The sequence below is a fragment of the Onychostoma macrolepis genome, chromosome 24 (assembly GCF_012432095.1).
Source record: "Onychostoma macrolepis isolate SWU-2019 chromosome 24, ASM1243209v1, whole genome shotgun sequence".
NCBI lineage: Eukaryota > Metazoa > Chordata > Actinopteri > Cypriniformes > Cyprinidae > Onychostoma > Onychostoma macrolepis.
In genome coordinates, this window is record NC_081178.1 from 22,739,340 (window position 1) to 22,754,692 (window position 15,353).

Sequence of the window (15,353 nt, forward strand, 5' to 3'; positions counted from 1 at the left end):
TTGAGACTTTGCACACATTTTATGTCCTGTGTTCCAAACAGAAAAAAGTACTTGAAATCCAATCTGACCAAACAATCAAATAACATTTTGATCGGGTTTGTATATTTGTATGGCTTTTGCTCTTCAGACCAGAAAAAAATGAAATAGATTTGAGTTGTATATGCCAAAAAACCTGATCCAAACAAAACACTAGACATGGACAGCAGCAGAGCAGCCGAATGAATGAACTGATAATATATCTTTCTTCTGTCGTATTTATATTCCCTTTCCATGCAACCACGCACTTATGTCTGTCGAACTTTTCTTTCTTTCGCTGTACCCTTCTTTCTGCTCTAAATTTCAGCCTCTCTTACCTAATTCTGCAGCATATTTCTTTGCCACAGGAGGTGGTTATGACAAATTAGAAGTCTACAAATGTTCTGATAGTGTAAAGACTCCAGCTGTCACCAGGGAGATGGTGATCAGGTTTCCAAGCCGCATGGTCTCCTGGCGCCACGAAGAGTTCCATATGGTCATCCAAATGCTGCGCCTAAATACACACGTACACAGACATACACACGCACGCATGCACATTCACATAAACACACACAGACACATGCGCTTCCCTCCTCGCTGCAGCAAATTTACTAAATCAAGTCATTTCGCTTCTCAGTAATACCTCTTTATGTAAACTCACAGTTTTATGAGTGAGGAAATTAGTTTTGGTCTTTCAGGATGTAATACATCAAAAAGAGGTTAATGCACTAATTGAGGCTGTTCGTTAATGTGATTTTATCACAGGTAAGGAATAATGCGGCCTTATTCCTTTAATAAAACTATGGTAATAGCATTAAAAAGATCAATTTCTATAAATATTCACTTTTTTTCAAATTAATATCAGAATAAACAGAGTAATACTGGCTCAATAATAGTATAGAATGTTAAGCTCAGCCAATCAGAAGCAGTATCATTGAGATACTACTATAGTATTTTAAATTAGCTTTTATTATTATATTTTCAGTTTTCTTTGTAATTTTAAAGTTTTAGTAAGTTTTATTTTAGTACATCAATTAAAAGTAAATGTAAATGACTAAAACTGTCTTGACAATTAAAATACAGTGTGTGTATGTGTATATATATATATATATATATATATATATATATATATATAGTAATTCAGTTTTCAGTTCTTATGTTTAATTCAGTGTGTTACTTGCCATTTTTGTAATTGTTTGTGCTTTACTAGCAATTTCTGAGTGAAAATAGTTTCTACTACAATTTCTATTCAGCATACTATGTATTCGCTACACATCTTGAAGCTGTATATAGGCATGGCGGCAGTCCAGCCTTGCCGTTAGCCTGTCTCATCCGCTGTCATTGTGTCCCTCATTTGGGCTGTTTTGCATGTAAAAAGGCACAGCTACTGTAATTGCTTGCATCGCTGTAATAATGGAAGGTCGTGTGTAATTACGACTCCGTTGTAGCCCTCAGCCATGTCTGGCCCATGCCGGCCTGTTTGAAGGGATTAGCAGCCATCAGCGTTCAGACAGACACAGTCACACGACCCCCTGCGCATCCGGACAACAACCTCCCGCTTTTCCAGCTAATATCAGAGAGAAAACGCTGAAACAAAATGGAGATGGGGTAGAAAGAGGGTACAAACTGTAGATTTGACAGCCAACACTGAAGGAGGCCATATTTGGTCTGTCAAGGAAATTACATTTTAATTTGAGTCAAAGGTTTTAAGCATCGTTTTGGTATTTTTAGAGAATATTGGATTTCAGCACACCATGCAAATGGCTTGTTGAGTGCAGTTCGCTTTCATGTGTTGGTGCTCTTGCTTATTGAAACATGAAGTTGGGTAATATCGAAAATAGGTCACCCTTTATTTGGTAACACTTTTGTATAGGGACCAATTCTCACTATTAACTAGTTGCTTATTAGCACGCCTGTTATTAACATATTGGTTGTTTATTAGTACTTATAAAGCACATAATCTGCATGACAATATTCTACATCCCTATTCCTACCCAATACCTTCAATAAACAGCTACCTTACTAACTATTAATAAGCAGCAAATTATGAGTTTCTTGAGGTAAAAGTCATAGTTAATGGCTTGTTAATAGCAAAAGTGTGACCCTTTATTTCAATTAGTCAACAAAGCCATTAACTGTGATTTCCAACTAGGTTGCACATCAACAATCTTGGTCCATTTTCCTGGAAAAAGACATGCTAATAAATGCTGCCATCACATGCTGTTGGAAATGCAATAGGAAACTCATAATTATGAATTTTCTGAGTTGGAAAGAGCCATTTATTTTCAATATAGAGTTTCTATTAGAAATTGTAGTAAGATTTGTAAAATGCATTCATGTCCATTTAGATTTTGTAATTACTCAAAAAAATATATATATAAAAAAATATATATATATATATAAAAAGAAAAAAAAATGGCATTGGCTTCCGCATGAAAATATAGCTAAGCAATATCTCTGTATTTTATATTTAAGTTTATTAATTCCTATAATTGGCCACTGTTAATATCTCAATATTGCAAGAATAATATGAAAGTAAACAAAAGACACACAATGCAGATTTTGTCTACAGATTTCTCAAACTACACTGATTCATTTGGTAGTTAATACACTGTAATATATAATAAAAAAAATAAAAAAAACATAAAAGTAATTTTTTGTAGGTGTAAATAAAAAAATGGAGTACATTTGGAGTTTATTTCAGTCATTATATTTAAATATATATATATATATATATATATATATATATATATATATATATATATATATTTATTTATTTAGTTTATTTTAGTTTAGTTTAGTTTTTTTACTAACACTGATCATTTTCACTCAGAAATTGCTAGTAAAAATAAATCCTATGCCAGTTTTTCCCCACTGTAGTGTTGCCATAGAAATACATATTGTAATTCTGAATTTTACTCTGTGAGTCAGATTGTCATCTAGTAATTACGGTAATTATGACATCGTATTTGAAAAGTGTATCTTAGCTGTAGTTTAAATATTCAAATTTAGTTACATGCATTTGTATGAATAGCTTAAGAATGATTGATTTAAAGGGAAATGCAGTGAGCATGTACTAGACTTGCAGGATCTGGACATGCTAACATTTTAGCATGCTAAAATCATAGTTCATATAGCTGCACTTTGCAATGTCGGGGTGTTATAGGGTCGAGCTCTAGAGGACTATAATTAAACAGCGCTCGCTGCTGATGTCATTACCCCAGCGTGGAGGTGGAGAGTGGCCATGCCAAGGCACCTGTTGTTGTGAAGAGAGGCATCTGATATCATTACCCACCCAGCCGGATTGCCACAGTCTCACGCTGCGGTGAGAACTGTACCAAACCCAAATCCCAAAGCATGAGCGCCAACACTTACCTTGCCAGGGGAACACATGGTAATACGGGTGGCTTTTATTTTGGAAAATGCTAGCATTAATATATTTATTTACATTGAGAAGAACATACTGCAGGATGAGCTCACTTTTGGCACAGGAAGGAAGCTCGACTGGAACATAACAGTTCATGGTAGGACGTAAAGTAGCCAAAGATTAGCCTATTTACAAGGACAGTCATAGTGTTATGCTAATCTGTCCTGCAGTGTTAAGAAGTAGTTAACTAAAGTAGCACAGCTTTGACTACATTCATCAATAGTGTGACAGTAGCTCAGCTTAAACACCTTTTTTTTTTTTTTTTAATTAATTTTACTTTGGCCTTGCATTTTTTTATTGCAGAGTTGAACCCTTAATAGTAATATTAATGAAATAATGAAATATAAGGGCATTTAAAGATACTTTCATGATTGGTTATTAAGACTTAAATACATTTTAAAGTGCACTTTGTAATAATGTCAAATTAAATGTTTAATGTAAAGTACATTTTAAACCATATAATGCTTTTGTTTTATAGAGATATACACATTTTGATTAACATACTAAAACAAGTAAAGTACTTGATTACAATTTTAAATATAGTATGTTATTTGATAAAACATTTTAAATTAATATGTTTTATATTTACATTACTAAAAAATGATGATCCCGCACACTATCAGTCCATGCTAAATATAGAAATTTATTACAAATGACCTTCATCGAGCTAGGTGTAATATTAGTTATATTTACATTACTACAAATGTGTAATTACAAATATTTTTAAGTTCATGACAGGCAAGTTTCAACATAAATGACATTAAAACATATTTCAGTTTACCATAAATACAGTAAATTTTAACCAAATTTAACAATTTAAAAGACAATAAAAGTAATCATGAAATTGCATATAGAAATATACTTATGTTCTATATAAGTCAGTCAAAATAATATGCATCTAACTCTTTGAAAACATGACATTCAGTTTGCACTTAGCTATTTTATTTTAAAGTATATTATTTGCATAATTAAATGTATGCAAAAAATGTAGCTGATTCATTTGGAAATAAAATATTGTCATTATGTCACTAGCCACTGGTTTATAAATGTCATAATTTTATCATGTAGAAAGTGATGCTGCCTTCTTTTTTTTTTTTTTTTGACTAAAACATGGTATCTTGGAGGCAGCATAAATCAAAAGGTTTGCTACCTTTTAACAGAGCAAAGCAATATGATAGTTCATCTAAATATTGATAGTTCAATAAGAGTAAAAGTGCTTCCCTCCTGTTTTATAACATCCTCTTTCCAACTTTATTGTAGCCTATGTCAGCAATTACACGCAATGATTGCGGCGAATCAAGTCGTAATTGTTTCAGAGTTTGCTTCAGTCTCATGACCATGCATGATAAACTCACATCTACCACATCATAAAACAATCCGAAGATGACAGCTTGTCTATTTCCTCCTCATTTAATCAGCAATATGCAAATATGAGGCTAACAATGGGGCTAATATGATTTTTAAGATGCAATATTCTCCCAGGGTACACCCCTCTGATAAGACAATCTCTTTGATAGTATTAATTCTATAAAATTAATTTCCAAACATCTGCGAGGAAAAACATCTCACTGTGCCGTTCATTTGATACCTGTTTCTTTTTTCACGACTGTCTGGAAAATCATTAAATAAGTGTCATAGCTCAAAGTTGATATCAATTACCGAAGTTGCTATTGTGTCTCTCTTGCTCTAATCGGTCTCAAGGGATGGCTCTCTAATGAGTATGTTGTCTTCTTAGCGGCTAAATCACTTCGACTATTACATCTGTCAGAAAGCACAGCTCTATCTCTCATGGAGACCCCCCACCCCCACCCGAACACGACTCTTACTGGGTCAATCTGCCAACCCCATCCCACGCGAAGTATTAAAGATTAATATTTCTCCCTTAGCATAAACAAAACTGCTCCACCTCATTTAGTAGGGAAATGCTCGCACTAATATCACAATAATTGCACAAAATAAACTTGGGAGCTTTTAAACTCACATAAGATAAATACACTTTGCATTTCAATAAACCGATTTGGAGTCGACATTTGGCGCTGTAGTGATTTGCAAGAGCACGACACATAAAAGCTTCCAACCTCTGATAGTATTTGAAAGGTTACCACTTTATTTTGATTGTCCAATTTAGACATTCTACTTTATGTAATTCATTTGCAACTGCATATCAACTTAAGGGGTTGCACACTGAACTATCTATCAGTCTTTAGAGTATTATTAGACTGTCTGCATAATATCTGCCAACACTTTATTTTTGTGGTCCAGCAACAGACATTCTACTGACTACTGACTAAGTAACTTTGGAAGAACATTTCAACTTGAGAGAGTCGCAAACTGGACAAAAAGTCAAGCGCCATACCATGTCTTTAAAACGGGAACATACAGTATTGTTTTCTGTGAGTGAGTGAACCTTAAAGGCACCAGCTACGACTCAGGAGGCTGTTCAAAATTGCTACAGAGCGCCACATATAATGCATTACATTATACTTGTCCCAGATTGTTTTTCAAACACCGAACTCCAAACTCATCAACATCACTTTGTTTGTTCTTGAACTGAACTTTTGCCTGTTTAGTTATTAGATTCACTATTTTGGACTGCCGTCTTGGACTGAATACAGTACTTGTGAGTTGTCCTAGGCACAGTGCTGAATTTCTCATCCAGTTTTGAATTAATTTTAACTTTTTGAACACATGTTTTTGTTTTGTAATGGAGGAAGATGAACTTGAAAGGACTGTTGTAGCCACAATAAGTCTAATTGCTTATGCATTTGAGCCAATATAGTAGCTACTACCATTACAGGTGGAAGAAGTTGTGAACCCGTTGGTTTAGGGTGAAGAGCAAAGCGGAAACAATATGTGATTACGTGGATACTCATCAAAATTGCCATTCTGACATAAATTTGTGTGTATCTGCTGAAGAGGACACGGAAGATAACTCAATTTGATACTTGTGCGCTGTAAATGATTTTACTGTACGTGAGTACCGCAAAGAAATCTCTTTCGCGCTGTCTTGCGCTTCAATGGCTTAAAAAAACTTTAAACTGTTTAAACTGACAAGAATTAAAACACATGAGAATGATAAACTTTCTTGACGAAGCTGCATTGACATATCGTTCAGATACGTGATTGGACTTAGCATCCTGTTAACAGCAGGTAAGCTAATTGTTTTCACAGGTGATCATAAAATACGTTACATACCGCTACTGGTTAGTAATGAATATTTGTAATGCAAATATGTCTGAAAGATCTGACATAACAAAAAGATGCGACATTAACTATATCGTATGAAGCGTTGTTTGTTTACATCACATTGCGCCCTTGCAATGTGATGTATAAAAGCTATAACAAAACATATATATATATATATATATATATACACATACACACACACACACACACATATATATATATATATATTTTATTTTTTTTATTTATTTATTTTTTTTATTCAGGTTGAAATCAGTTTACTAAATAATTAATTAAACTTGACTGATTGCTTCACTTCCACTTTAACTCTAACATAACAGTCTGGTGATACTCTAATAGGAGTTAGTTGATAGATTTGGAGTCTACACATTTGAGTTGACATATTTCATAGAAAATTGCGTAGTGAATGGTTACAGACTCTTTTTTAGCTTCAAACTCTGATTCCATCCAGTTGGAGGATCTCAAAAATGTTTGATATTTTAAGCCATTTTTGGAACGCATATCGTTTTCATTTGTCACACGGGTCCTAGCAACAAGGCACACATTTCTGTGTGAGTTTGTTGTGATTGGAATGACTTTAAAGTCTGCTAGTTAATGATCCTCAGTCTTTTAGTGTATGATGGCCAGTTTTTCCTCTGTGAATATTTACAAAGTCATTAAGTGTATGAGGTTTTTCCATACTTTTTAGATTTTAAAAGGCGTGTAGTGTATTCCTGCCTTTAGTTGTCTATTGTCATTGATTGCCATTCTAGAACAGGTTCTTTGTAGTGAAAAAAAAATAAAAAAAGTTCTGATTATTAAAATGTTCTTCACGCTAATAAAAAAGGTTCTTTTGGGAGCCCTTTTTTCCCCCCAATCGCATCACTACAAAGAAAGAAAAACCCATATTGAAACCTTTATTTTTAAGATGTGTGGCTATACTGTTGAAACAATAGTTCTACTGACCCTAACTCTAACTACTAATAATCTAATCAGTGTTATAGAGTTATAGTTATAGAGAGGGTTAGTTGACATGTAGTGAAAAAGTAACTTATAGTTAGTAGAATGTCTAAAGCAGACTATCAAAATAAAGTGTAACCATTTGTAGTCTTGTTCTGAGATGTTTCTTTATGCTGAGTGGTCAGTCCAGGCCTCCACTGGGGAAGTTTTGGCCACAACATGTTACTGCCTGACAGACTTGAAAAATTGGCGTAAGTGCTGTAGCTGTAATGGAAACAGTGTAATCTCCAGAGAACGTCAGTCAAGGACAGAGGGGAAATAATATCATAATCTGCTTTCAACCACTCCCCTGACCCAGTGGTAGAAGCTGGCGTGCTCCCATGATTCTACTGTACACACTTCTACATCTGGACTACATTGTGAGGTCTGCTGGCCTCCAGTGGTGGTGCATCAGCGGTCGAGCACGGGTGAAAACCAGGGCGGCATGCACCATAGTGGGAGCGCTCCATCACTCTGGCCCCTGGCTTTGACAGGCCTGATCCTGGAACACAGGCAGAGGCATGCTGGGAAGGTATTCTGTATCAGCTTAATGGAATACTCACCCACATCACCTGTCTGACTGCATTCTCCTGACAGACAAATACACACTCATTCACACAAACACACATTTGCACATTCACTCACAGCCAGGTCAAGGAGCCCAACGCACAGTAGGTGTGACAAGCATCAACAGAAACCCTCTTCACACACCTCGCAAAAACACACTCATTTAAAAAAGAGAGAAATATTATATTTTCAGATTAAAGGTGATGTATATCCTTTTTTTTTTTTTTTTTTCAAGTTCAAGTTGAGCTCATTCAACAGCATTTGTAGAATGATGTTGATTAGCACAAAAAGTAATTTGTTTTCTTTATTAAAAATAAAATAAATAGCAATGGAGGTTATTTTGGGCATGCTTATATATATATATATATATATATATATATATATATATATATATATATATTTATTTATTTATTTATTTTTCTGTTCAAACTTCAGCTATAAAATTGTTCTAATCATTTTATGGTCATTTTGGTGTTTAGGCATTAAATTGTTTTGGCAACAAAGTTATAACATTGACTTTACAGAGAGAAGGTTAGTAAGCTATTTTTTTTCCACACTAAAATCATGTTAATGTGCATATTGTTTGTTTTGTTGCCATACTATTGAAACAGTAAGTGTTTTAACGTTTACAGATTGGCCCCATTCAATTTCACTGTAAGTGCCTCACTGTAATCCAGATTATCCAGATTATTTGTTAATTGTTTTCTTTTTTTTTAAATAATCCTGGAATATTCATTTAAAATACATTCATATATTCCTGTTTGTAAGCATCACAATCATTATCTCATCCATACAATAAGTAAGCCACTGAGCCACAAAACACTGTGGTGCAGTGTAATTTCAGTATTATTTATTTTATTAAACTATTTGTTTTAAATTACTTTACATTTTATTTTAATTTTAGTTTGTTTTAGCAATTTTGTGTGTTTTTGTTTTTAATATTTATATTTAGCTTTTTTTTTATGCAAGTTTTAGTTTTAATAATTTTAGTACTTCTACTTTGATTATTTTATTTCAGTTAGTTGCCAAGGATACTTTTCAGATTCATTCATTCATTCACACATTCGTTCGTTCGTTCGTTCATTTGTTAATTCATTCATTCATTCATCTTTGTCTCAATTAACTAAATCAATTTTTAGTAATTAAAAAAAGTGACTCAACTAATGGCGTGAGTTGGGGTGGGACTGTCTATTTGACCAGTGAATGACAGACCAGGGGTGTTCAAGAAACCTGTTTGAAAACAGTCATTTACTACATTCAAAATCACATACTTCCCTACTGTATAATAGGCAGAATCCACAGTACTCATAAAACAATATAGGTGAAAAGTACCTGGATGACTTACTACATTTGGCGAGATTTGGCATCTGAAGGACTCTTTACTATCCCATGAAGCCAAGGTAGAGGCTAAAGGTCACATAACAAAGCCAACAGATTGCATTCATAGAATGTATATAGAACATACTTTCTGAATGGTTGCAAAGTAGTTCTCATCCAAAAGATGTAACTACTCAGATACTGTGCGATTTCGATGGCAGACATTATTTTTGTAATTCTGCTCAATAATGCCAATAGTGCATTGCTAATTGACTTTCTCATAACAGTGGTCACCCACTTTACATTGAGTCCTGCTCTGCATTTTGAATATACTAAATCCGAAATGTGTCAAATTACAAAAGTAACACAGTTTGCAAATTTAAGCTGATATAAGCCAATATCATTATTCCACTGCAAAAATATCCTCTGAAGTTGCAACTCAAGACGAACTCTCAGGATAAGTCATTCATCGTGCAACCGGGGCGAACGCACTCACGACGTCGTCAGTCTCTGCCGCACACCAAAAGGTCATGTCTTTTTCCTCATCATTTACCCTTAATGCAGCCGGAGCGGTAGAGGGGTCAGGTGTCTTGTGGTCAGGATCGGTGGGCAGGGAAGCGTGTGGCCGGTAATCAGCATCATGCATTAGTGTCATCTCTAATGACCCATTTACTCGATCCGGCAGAAGGACCTGCCTGGGAGACTTTACTACGTCCCCAAAGGTCTCCACTAATGGGCACCTGGGAGCCGGAGTCCAGGGAAAGGTATTGTTTTTGTTCGCTGGCAATTCAACCAGCAAAAAAAAAAAAAATGTCGGTTCTCAGGACACGCACGCAGCAGTCGTCCGAACGTGGGCTTCTCTGGTTTTGCGTGAGATCAGTCACAGTGAATAATAGACATAGGGTCAAGTATTGATTTAATTTGGAGCGCTTCCCTGAGGGAACTGCTTGCTTTATTATTACTATGTAATAAAGTCATTATGTATATGGGTTTGACAGGCGTAATGCGACGCTGATGGGTATCATGCTAAGTCGATGAAGGTTTAATAATGGATTATCAATGATTTTTATGACATGTCATAGATCAGATGTGAAACCCGTACCCTACTCTAACTAGAAGTGCAAGTGTACGCATGAAATCCATGTGTAGTATCTTCCTTCGCCGCTCACTCACATAGACAAAGCTGCATTAGTGGAAAGTTATATTGAAGTAACCTTTACATGAGCATTGATATTTCATGTGCGCTGCATTACCTCCACATGTAACCTGCTTGTTAACGCAGTCGCACCAAAACCTCTTCCATCAGGCGGCGTCTATTAGCCCGAGCGCAGTATCAGTCAAACACACTCTAAAAAGGACAAAAAGAAGTATCCATCTAAACATAACCTTTCCAGCTTTGATATTTATGATAAAAGCCATTAGGCCTGGGCCGAGGATTCTTGAACAAGGGCTGTAAGTTCAATGCTGAAGATGAGGTATTGCTCAGAGCTTTTGTCCTTCTGCTGCAGGAACATGAGCAGATCACATACAGCAGATCCTGTAAGCAGTGGCACGTTCTTCTCTGAGTCGTGGAATATTCTTGAAGGATTTCAAATGTTAAAGTTAGAAAAAATAAAAGCAACAAATGCATGCTTCGTATTAAGTCACTGGGAATTGTTTAAGTATGTAAATTATGTTTTGTTTGTTTCACTAGCTTTTATGACGGTGGTCTTGGACTTTATCAGTGCGAATGGATCGTCATTCAAAAGCAAATGTTTCTGGTTACTGATGTCATTTTAAAATGTGACCCTGGACGACAAAACCAGTCTTAAGTGTAAATTTTTCAAAATTGAGTTTTATATAAATAAGCTTTCCGTTGATGTATGGTTTGTTAGGATCGGACAATATTTGGCTGAGATACAACTATTTGAAAATCTGGAATCTAAGGGTGCAAAAAAATCTAAATATTGAGAAAATCGCCTTTAAAGTTGTCCAAATGAAGTTCTTAGCAATGCATATTACTAATCAAAAATTAAGTTTTGATACATTTACGGTAAGACATTTACAAAATATCTTCATAGAACATGATCTTTACCTCTCCCTTGGTATTAAGACTTGTATGGCTTAATATAACGTAAATTATGTCTCTTACTGAAATATGTAGTAAAAAACCCATTAAAGATGTGTTATTTAAAAAAAATTACATCGTTTTATATATATTTTGAACTATGGGGGGCGCCATTTTTCTGATGACGTAAAATGGTTGCACTCCATGAGCTACTAGCGCTATCTGTTGCTATTTTTACCACAACACAACTCAGAATAGACAACTCGGAAAATAAAGTACTGATATGATGACCACAGCTACTGAAAGAGCTTACAGGTGGCGATGGATATAAATATAGGTTTAAACCAAATGCTGTACCATCGATTTTTCCCCACAAGGAGTTTAAACGCCCTGGATATCGAGGGAAATCCGCGCTGAGAAACTCCTCCAGCGGCCGCGCGTCGGCATGTTTACATCCTAACAGATGGCATCTAGCGTTTCTTGTCTCAGCTGTTTGTAAGCTCTTTCAGTAGCTGTGGTCTACTAAAAGACTCAAAGGCATCAGGGCTAAAGTGGAGAGAAAAAAGAAGCGGGTCTTTAGGAAGTTTTATTCGTCCACAGACATTCCCATTCTTTTCTCCTTTTCTTATCGCTAGGAAAGCAGTGAAGTCTTACATTACATTGCTTCTTTTGTTGCCCTTCGACTGAAAATTACAACCAAAAGCCTCACAATCTTGTATCGTATCAGTATTTTATTTTCTGAGTTGTGTTGTGGTAAAAAGCGCCAGTAGCTCACTGAGTGCAACCATTTGACGTCGTCGACGCAGAAATGTACTGTGCAAGTAAAATAATGGCGCCCCCCATAGTCCAAAAACAATGTCTTTTACAAGGTTTTTTACTACATATTTAAATAAGAGACATAATTTACGTTATATTAAGCTATACATGTCTTAATACCCGGGGATCCCTTTAATATCCTAATGATTTTTAGCATGAAAGAAAAATTGATAATTTTGACCCATACAATGAATTTTTGGCTATTGCTACAAATATACCCAGCGACTTAAGACTGGTTTTGTGGTCCAGGGTCACAAATAATATTAACAGCTATATTTGTCATCAATTTAATCAGCAACCAGACATGTTTGATCATGTGACTAATAGTTACCCTGTCAATCCACACACTCAAGTATATTTGGTGTAGAAACAGTTTTCACAAATATTCTGATGGCACTTTATTTTACAGTACGCGAACTTACATGCACTTACAGTGTACTTATTATGTACCTGCCTGAAAGTACTGGTAATATAAGGTAACTACATGGGGGAGGTTTAGGTTTAGGGGTATAGGTTCAGGGTTAGTACCTAGTTATTAAATAGTTATTGTAATTACTATAAAAGTACATAGCATATACATGAGTAACAGGACTGTAAAATAAAGTGCTACCATTCTGCTAGGAAATTTCACAAATAAATACATGGAAAGGGCAAGCAACATTTGATTAAACATGACATTTTAAGGTGCATGAGGCAACCTGCTCTGTGTAAAATACATATTATATTTGACTAAATATGAGTCTTCAGCTGTATGTACTTTTATTTATTTATTTATTGTTTTTATTAATTTGCTGTGTGCATAGCAGGCATACAATATTTAATGAAGAAACAAAATTATGAGTGCACTTTTAAATAACGTTTTTTCAAAAACATTTTTTTTTTTCTTTTAACAAAAATAATTACACAGCTATAAATTAAGACTATAAATGAATTACTTTTAAAAGAGTAGCTTCACCCAAAAATGAGAAAAGGTCACTCTGAAGAAAGAAAGAAATAAAGAAATATTGAGGTTGAACAGATATATGTTATTACAATAAAGCCAGGAATTACAACAACATTGTTGCCTGTATCATTTTATCTCAACAATTAAAATAAAATTAAAATGAATGAATGAATAAGTAAATAATTAAAACACCATCATCAATAACACACTGTTAGACATTTCTGTAATTTCCACAGTTATTTACTGTATATCACCCAGTGTAATACTTCAAATTCCCTTTACAGTAAATAACTAATACCCTTTGCATCATGGGAATTTTCTGTGACGTCAGACCTCACATACAGAGACTTACTGTATTTTTTAAAAATTGCTGTATACTACTGTAACGGTCTCTTTGGCGCCATTATACTGAGGTCGCTTTATTTTCCTCATTTCTTACATTTGGATTGACACAATGTGCCCTACACCGTGTCTACAACACGGCAGCAGCTTGGGACTGACTACTGGACGTGTTACATCGCTTCTAATGATTGGAAAATCCGTTTGTACTTCGTGTCAGAAACAGCGCGAGCGCTTGGAGTACATCTGCAAGTCAGAAATATACCGGGGCATCACATTACTGTCCGCGTTCACTGTAGATAGTATATAATGGGTTCTATATTGCTTTTTTATCGAGTCGCGCCTCCTGTGCCACTCGCGTCCGAGGGAGACACGAATCCAGCGGGGCAGCGTCGCGGGTTTTTCCCGGAGATGAACCCGCGAGAGTGGAAGAGCTCCGGAGAATATCTGTGCTGTGTGTCAATGCACCTTAGGAGAGAATAAGACCAGAAAGCAAGGTAAAAAATATATGTACGTTTGTTTATGTGTTTGTCATATTTTTGCACACCAATTTGACCCATAGTAACATCGTCAACATGGCGGTTACAGAACTTTACCATGGTAAACTTCGCTGTTGTTTCAAACAACTTTTGTCATCTTATTGAATTAAGTTACCGAATTAAAATTGTTTTTAACGAGCAACGCTATCTTATATTAACATTAGGTTAACTAATGTGAAATTTAGTTCAGGTGTTAGTAGTTAATGTTGGCCAGTAGCCTGAGAAAATAAAATCATATGTTAGCTCGGTTAAACTAGTTGTATGGCTAGCTGCCTTTCTAGTTTTAGAATTAGTTTGTTATAGTTTTTAATGGAATTTAAGATTTACTGCATTTTTTTTACTGCAGTTTTAAAGGCAACTGCAATGAAGCATCAAGAAAGACATGAGCATGCCAGCCACCCTGAGACTGATAATTCATGGTAAGAGAACAACTATGGTTTTGAGAGATTTTTGTATTCTGTATGAGGTTTGCCTTTTAAAAGTGTGCTATTTCTACTTCTTGTTTTTCAGAGAAGACATTTCTGTCAAAGTGGATGGTGAGCAAAGATGGTGGCCACGTTTTGGAGCAGCACCTGGGTTTTGCAGATGGCAATGTATTCTTTGGCTGCTTGTCTTTTTCATCATTATGTTTCTGTTGCCTAAAGATTCTTTGTGAGGGTTAATCCAGAGGACACAACATAATGCACTGCAAAACGTCCTAAGACAGGAGAAATGGTGAAGATGCACTGTTCCAGCATTGGAAGTCTGTATTTATAAGTGTTACACATGCAATGTTTTAAATAAAGAATTTGATATTTTGTAACTATTGTGTCTGTTTTAATTGAATGATAGTAGTACCTATGTAGAGTAAAAATAAAATGAATTCTATTTAAAAATTATAAAATCTAATGAAGTCTATATTAAAATGAATGAATTACAGTAGTATACTGATAATCAAATACAATTTGCTACTGTAAATCTTAATTACAGTAACTTACTGGCAACACTAAGTTACTGTAAAAACCTTTTGAAATGTCTAACAGTGCACATAAAACCCAAACATCTCTCAACATTTAGTTCATAATACGAAAATTCAATTTTTATCCTTTCTTTTACCATACACTCCAACATAGTTTCTGCATCTATTGAACCAAGTTCCAATTCCTTGTTTTTCCTTTGTTT